This window comes from Pholcus phalangioides, unplaced genomic scaffold, assembly GCF_987345545.1.
Source record: "Pholcus phalangioides strain wild (caught in Gottingen) unplaced genomic scaffold, Ppha-v1.0 ptg000039l_1, whole genome shotgun sequence".
NCBI lineage: Eukaryota > Metazoa > Arthropoda > Arachnida > Araneae > Pholcidae > Pholcus > Pholcus phalangioides.
The window spans coordinates 7,812,708-7,820,913 of NW_028301625.1; positions in this window are offsets into that span (position 1 = coordinate 7,812,708).

Here is an 8,206-nt window from a genome sequence, read left to right on the forward strand (position 1 = left end):
GGCATAACCTTATATTCTGTTCATGAGACGAGCGCACTCAACCACCATCTATTGCCACCATCTCCATAATACCTATAGAAATATTGGGGGTTTGTGAGGTTCCCCCCCCCCCAATATTTTTAAGCGCTCCCAATATTTTCAATAATTTTACACACACCTTTGCATATTGAACTTGATACTATTTCTAATTTGATAACGCGCTAGTCAGTTTCAAACCCTTTCTCTGTGAAATTATTCTATCATAGCCTACATCCTCAGACAAACACAAGCAGAGGAAAAACATGTTTTTATTCAATCACACAAAAGGTTCATAGGATTACTTTTGTTTTCTCAAATCAGCATAACAATGGCAACGAAGGAATAGTGTTTTGCATTTCTTCCATACAACATCTGGCGCAATATTACGGGCCATATGTTTTGAAAATTTTTACTTTTTATCCTCATTTTCAGGGTACCAGAATTTTTTTACACTATTTCTTTCAAGGAAAAGTAATTTTGCTCAACCGTGTGTTCATTTGATTTTTTTACATACATATTGACCAATCTCTGTCTAAATTTTGCGAAAACAGAACTCTTCTGTCCTGCCTTGGACAGATGGTATTCTAGCCAGAGTCCTGCATACTCCATGCAAATCTAGGAGAAGAAAATTTCTATCTGTCTGGAAGTACTAGAACCTACCAATTTACATACTTTTCAAAATCATAGCACTATTATAGATCTCATTATCATGAAGTCCTCCTTCGCACTGACGCCCTTAGGCTATGCCTAGGAGGGCCCATGCTTTAAGATGGCCCTGGGGTTACTTCTATTCAAAAATAAATGGATGGAACAGCACTCAATGTGCTCATTTTATATAAATACCCTCAGTTAAAAAGCGCCACCAAAAAAAAAAAAAAAACTATATAAATGTATTAAAAGCAGTTCTGCTTTGGTTGAGAAGTAATTGTCATTCATTATTGATTTAGTGGTGCCACCTGTTGTGAGCATACGTAAGTGAGGTTGCCAAGGGCTGTTTTTGGGCGCGTATGCATCTCCATTTTCACACAAGTTTTGGAATCTAGTAACTAAACTAAGTACACACACAGTAGAACATCTGAGCTAATGTAGACCGAACCTACCTCGGATAATCTAGACCTTAAAAAATTTGAGTTTAAATGAAATAAGTGGGAGAAATTACATTTTTCAATGCAATAAAAAAAATCTAATGAATACAGTGTAAAGTTACATGGAACATTGTGAAAGCTGGAACGCGTGTAATAACCTAAATGTTTCTTTTAATTCCTTTTTTACTATTTATAATATTTCAAAGATTAGTTTACATACAATGCCCCCTTTGAAAAATTGCTTTCCAATGTCGTTTATTATCGAGCATGCTCAAATGTTTCAAGGCGCATCATAGTGCTCATGAGGAATATGTTTTAGATGTTTGTCTGGTGGACTGGTATCAACACATTTCTTCATCGACCTGTTTCCCAGAAGATATAAATTCCTATCATTCCCAGGTTGTGCCAACCCATAATATTCCATATTGTATATTTGTAGATTTTACCACCTTCCTCTCCTAGTCTATTCCATTGTCCTTGTCTTCACCAAGGGGCGATATCACCCATTTGGAGGAACACTGGACTAAGTCTCACCTGTGAAGCTCTTGTGACATGCTGCAGCATTCCATTAATCGGTTTGTCATGACGAAAGGCATTTACGTTGCCTATTTTAAAAATCAATTTGTAAAAAGTCCCTTGAATAACCCAAAACTCAGTTCACAGAGGCCTGGATAGTCAGGGTCCTATTGTATCAGCAACGATCCATTGTTTGCCATCGACGATCACACTCACAACATCTATAATATTCTGTTCTGATATTGGTTTCTGCCCTCTGCCAGGCAGAACTGCCAGTGAGCCTGTTTCTTCTAACTTCTAAAGCCACAAAGACCGGCTGTTGCATTGCACTGGTGAAGATAGAACTATCACTGCAGTCTCTTCGTGGTCAAGTGTGCAGTGAAGGGGGAAGGGTAGAGAATGTATTCTCAGAATACAGTTCCACAATTGGAGGTTGTTGAGAAGCATACATACAGAAGTTTTTAGTGCTACTCATTATTTTGGAAAAAATACAGAAAATCACATTTTTTTAAAACTAACAGACTCAATTTAAAACCAATAAATAAGAAAAAAATATTGGTTACCATCATAAATAATCCATAGCAACAGCATCCACATTTGGCTCTATATCCTCAAACATTACATTGCCAAAATCACAGTGACGTGTTGATCTATATTTTGTCATAACTTTTTAAATTTTGATTATTTGTTGACAGCTATAGTAATTAGTCTTGCACGTACACGCAACTTGTTTTCACTCTTTATAGCTTCCAGTGGACACACAATCAGCCTTTAGCCTTAAATTATATGTTCTGTAACATGTTACAAAATCGCATGTGGGAGATTTTGCTGTCAAACGATATATATTGGAATGCTAGGCTATAACTTAAAATATCACTATGTGTTTATTCACCAAAATGTGTGTTTTCACAAATAAAATATTATTTTAATTTAAACATGTATCAAAAATGGTTCAAACATTTTTGGTGTTTTGTCATATATAATAGGAGACATTTCAAAGTTTGTACTTACATGTTATGGCTACATGTGTTAAAAGTATTCATATATTGAACTTTGGTGGAATGATACATACTTTTGGTCAGTGGCATCAAAGCCAAGGTGCCGTGAGTGTGAATGTACCTATTGCATTTCATGGCACGGAATAGAGCACCCCAGAATTGATAGAATTAATTAATTCTATTATTATATAATCATATATATCCTACTCTCCTACACAAAACCCAAGCCAAGCACAAAGGGGTCTAAATCATTTCCAACAGGGGCATAGGCAGAAATTTCGTTCAGGTGGGACCAAAGTGATAGAACAATAGATTTGACCATCTTTTTCCCTTTTTTCGGTCATTTTCTCACATTTTGGGGGCCAGACCCCCAAGTCCCCCTCCCCCGCTATGTCCTTGATTTCCAACGCCCCCTGCTTCTGATAATGCACAGCACAGCTGGCTGTTCCAAATGATATTGCTGTTCATTAGCTAATACATGCCAGCAGTTGCTGCATGCAGAGGGGTGAATTTCAGGGTTCAAAGATTCTAAGAGAAATGAGTGTGTTTTATGTGTGGTTGTTTATTGGATGATTTTTTTCTCTTTCCTATCACTGAAGGCATCTCTCAAACTGTAAACTATGAAAAAAAGTATAGTGGAACTGAGCAGATTGGCACACTGAGTACCATCAAGGGAATGTGCCAGAGGCCCCATCAGGGTCTTTTTAGTTTTGGTTCTAATTTTTTCCCTTATGATGGTAGCTGTAGTTATTTTTTGCAGTACACTATGAAATCCTCTGATTTCAAACATCAACTAGAAACTCTTCTGTTTAGTGCTGTTAGAGAATTACTGTAATGAAGTGCAAACAGACGGCTTTGACTGAATAGCCCCCAGAACCAATAGAGCAGACATGGATTGTATTTACCATTTGGGACAACTATGCACAATTCAGTGGTGGGAAGAGAGATGATGTTGAAAAATATTCTATGCTTTTTTTAGTGCTACTTACTGCACATCAATTTGAGGTAGATGAAAAGTAGGTCCCTGCTATAAATATAAGATAATCATTTCTTTAAATATATTTTTCATTGCTTTTCAATGTACTTTAATTTCTGGTTCACTTATTTCCCAGGGGACAAAAATCGTTTTAGATTTCAAAAATAACACCTTAATTTTTAAAAGTATCAGTAATAGTTATTTTTTTTCTCATCATCATACTGATTACTAAAATTATTATTCAATCTTAACATGCATTACATTACACCTAAAGGCAGGCCTGTCATTTGGGAGAGCTGGCTTTTTCAAAAATTTTAAAAATATAATATAAATGGATAAACACACAAGGTGAAATATATACAGGGTGTTCTGTAAGTGCTAGCACGGCCTATATCTCATCAACTGTCCATCATAGGGGTATGATTCCAATTTAAAAAATGCTCAACAGGCATTCAAAAGTGACCCTGTACCAGTTTTGAGAGTGAAAACACAAAGTAACAAAATTAAAAAAAATTAAATTTTTAAACGGTGTGCTTGCCCTCTAACTTCCAATTAGAAAGTTGGTGCCCTCTCTATCCTGATGCCAACAAAAAAAAATATCCATGTTTATAAGTGAATATTCTAATTCTAATATTCTAAGACATATTCAAATTTTAAAAAAAAGTGAAAATTTGGGAAAGAACAGCACTAAATCAGGGTAAAATGGTTTTTCTGCAGTTAGAGCTGTTATTTCCCAAATTTCCTCAGTTTTTTGAATTTGAATATCTCTGTGAATACAGCACTTAGAAACATGGACTTTTCTTTGGTATCAGGAGAGACAGGGCAACAGCTTTCTAATTGGAAGTTACAGCGTAGGGAGACCGTATAAAAATTTAGATTTTTATTTTGTGGCACACTGTATTTTCACTCTTGAAACTGGAACAGGGTAACTTTTGAATGCTTGGGCATTTTTCGAGCTGGAATCATACTTCTACGAGTATACATTCTTTGCCCCCCGGAAAATATTGAAATGGCAGGCTTGCGCAAAGAACAATTTTTATGCAATGATCTTGGCAAGAATTGGACATACCTTACAGAGGTACCTTACATCAATACATTGGTTAAGAGGCTTTTATTGCCGTAGAAATGAGTGATGCGGCTTCCTCGTAGCTTTCCCTTCACTGCAAACTCAACCACAAACAAACAGACTATAGTAACATGCACTGTGAGAATGTAAGATGCATATTGAGCTGGGCTGGTCTTTGAAATGTCTTTCGAAATTTTACCTGTCTTTTCTGGCCCCAATTACTTGTGTTGTTATTTCCTACATAGGCATGACTTTACATTTTGAATTCGTATCTGTGATTTATGCAAATTTTTGGCTTTGTAGCAGCGTCACATCTTACCCTATCAGCGAGGTTCAGAACTACAATATTTTTTTGCAGAATATTTCTTCCCATGTTGTCATTAATCTCTCTATTAATTTTGGTGTTATTCTGGTTGTTAGATCGAGCTACAGATGACTCTGAGTACTGTCAGTTTAATCACAAACACCCTGTACATCTGAGTCTCTTTTTATGTGGTGGATAGATTCTGCAGAGAACAACATTAGAAAAATGATGAAAAAAAAAAGACTTTTTTAATATGTTTCATAATTCTCAAAAATTGTATAAAGCTAAAGACAAGATGAAATTGAGTACAACAGAAATGGTGACATGAACGCAGAAAAAATTGCTACCGCAGGGAGTTCCCCAATCGAGGGGCCGTATTTATGTTTTTGCCACCCCCTCCCATTTCAGGAAAACGTCACATGAAGAGAGCTGTCCTTATAAGGCCAGCAAACAGAATTGCATGACCCCGCTTACCATTCTGTACCATGATTTCTTTATGTTCCAATTAGGAACTGCAAACGGACCAACTTCATTTCATTTCGGTTCCCAAACAAGTTTTAAAAAATTGTATTGTAATCGAATTCATCCATTCGATTTATAGCCTAGATTCGATTATAGCCTAGCCTACGATTTGTAGGTTGAAGATGCCTGCTCTAAAAGATAGCCCTCCAAAGAAGATACCATCCCCACTTTTCTTTAAGGGATGTGGGCTGAACTCTTTTTTTTCCAACACCTTTAGTAATCTAAAATGAAAGCTTTACTTTGCTGGACACTTACTCACCCTCCCAACTCTACTTGTGACAATACCATTTGCAGAGGCTGTGAATAACAATGTAAATACGAAGGTTAGATAATCATATATTTTTTTCTTCAACAGCATTCTGTGTGGAAAAAACAGAAACAAATAAAAATAAGCAATATGGTATATTAATTATAAATTATTTATGATAGAAATGACACATGGCACTTCCACACGTTCATGAAATGTGAATTTAAAAAAAAATTTCTCTCCTCTCTTTCTATACTCAAAAATTTGCCGCCCTGAGCTATAGCCCACTTAGCCCCTCTGTAAATACACTACTGGGTTAGCGCACCAACCTCTTGATGAGTATAAAAACAAGCCTACCATTCGGAATAGGCAATAAATTGTAGGTCCTGGTCCAAGGGCGTAGCCGGGGGGGGGACTTGGGGGTCTGGTCCCACCCCCCCGAAATGTGAGAAAATGACCGAAAAAAGGGAAAAAGATGGCCAAATCCATTGTTCTGTCACTTTGGTCCCCCCCCCCCGAAATGAAAGTGCCCCCCCCCCGAACGAAATTTCTGGCTACGACCCTGTCCTGGTCTAATTAGCCCTCGTGCAGAAAATGGCCGTGGTGTGACGAAAATGATCAGAACAAGATGAAATTACTCTAAAATCTGCATTAAAAAAATCAGGAAATTAAGTACACCAAAAATATTGGGTTAAAACAAAATCCTGTATTCAGCACCCTTTATTACGATTGCCTCTGTTATAAACATTGTATTTACCTATAGTAAAGTAGATATGCATAATTTTAAAACATGAGTTAGATGCCCCAGTAGCAAAATAAGAAAGTTTGTGAATCAAACTTTGTAATTTGTAATGAAGCAAAATATGGGGGGGGGGGCGTAAAATTTCAATTTGAAAATTGTAGAGCATTAAGTAGAATAAATGCAAATGAAGACAAATGCAGTGTTAAATTCTATTGAAAATCTTCATATATAAATACCCTAACTTTATTCCAAGGAAAAAGTTTTGAAGGGAAAAATTAGGTTCCTTCCATATGAGGTGCAATTTTTCTCAGTTGTCTTGGGACAGCCAAGACAATCAAAGTGACTTTACGCCTGCCACCACAGAAGATTTCCCATAGATATGTAGGTGGGGCATTATAGGGAATTAAAATTCCATTGCACCATGGTTCCACAGCACAAAATTTCCTTTCATCAATTTTTTTTCCATCTTAGATGCCGCTAATTGTTTGAACATTTGTAATAAACAAAAATGATACTATTATTTTCCAATATACCGGGTGATTATAAAAAAACTATCCCGACATATGGGCCCCTAACTATCATACCATTCACAGAAACTGAATGAAATTTTGACATAAGGTATTTTGAGGTATGCGCTCAAGAATGATATGGAAAACAACAGTGTCACTCTAACAGTTACGGTTACAGTGAGAAAATTTCGAAAATATCAAATGGCAACACCAAGTTTTTTGTATTGGAATGCGATCTCCATACTGAAAAACACTAAATAGCGTTGGAATGGCAACTGTAGCACGAAAATCCCCGGAGCTAGGCAAGGAAAAAGTAAAAAGGACTTTGCTGTGCACCAGAGCATTAATGTTCGTTTCATTCGTCACACCGTTTCTTCGGCTGAGATCCCAGCCTAATTAGTCCTCCACAAGGTCATGTGGAAAATTTGTGAAACACAATAAAATGCTTTATTTTATGCTGCTTCTCTGTCCTTATTGGTTTTCCTCACTTTTAGCCTATCTACCGCCGGTGATTTTCATGCTACAGTTGCCGTTCGAACGCTATTTAGGGTTTTTCACAATGGAGATCACATTCTGTAACATGACGACCTGGGATCTCTTACAATCCTATTGTTCAATTAATCTTGTGTAGGCCCCAGGGTTCGTTGGTTACCGGAAACCACCCGAGGCTTCCGCTGACATTCCGGTTCGGGTCAGTTAGTTCGCTTAGTCTGACGGTCGGGGGGTGGGGTCTCCTAGCCGTCGGGCGAGAACGGGGCCAGAGGTCGGGCTGCCAACATCCCATATTAATTCCGCTTTACATTCATGTCAGAGATCCCAATAGCTCGTCTAGTTACCTTCTCTTTCCCTCTGGGGGGGGGGGGTTCCCATGATTCGTCGGTGAGGGCCACGTCGAGTCGTCATCGTCAAACTCTACTTTAATTGTGCAATATAATATAAATGTTCATATGTGTTATATAATTCAAAAGTGTTATATAAATGTACAATATATTTTACCTCCACGCCGTCGGTGGTTCCTAGGACCATCTCACTGTTTATTATGTCATGAGTTTATACAATGTGCAATATGCCTAAAAGTTGTGGATCCTGACCAGATCTCCAATTTGTTATGTTTGGTTGCCAGATTCAATATTATAATGTTTACAATATTTCCTTTTCTCTCATGAAATTATGTAAATTAGATACAAGCTAATGCCGTACCTTCAATGTTGTGATTGGTTCTT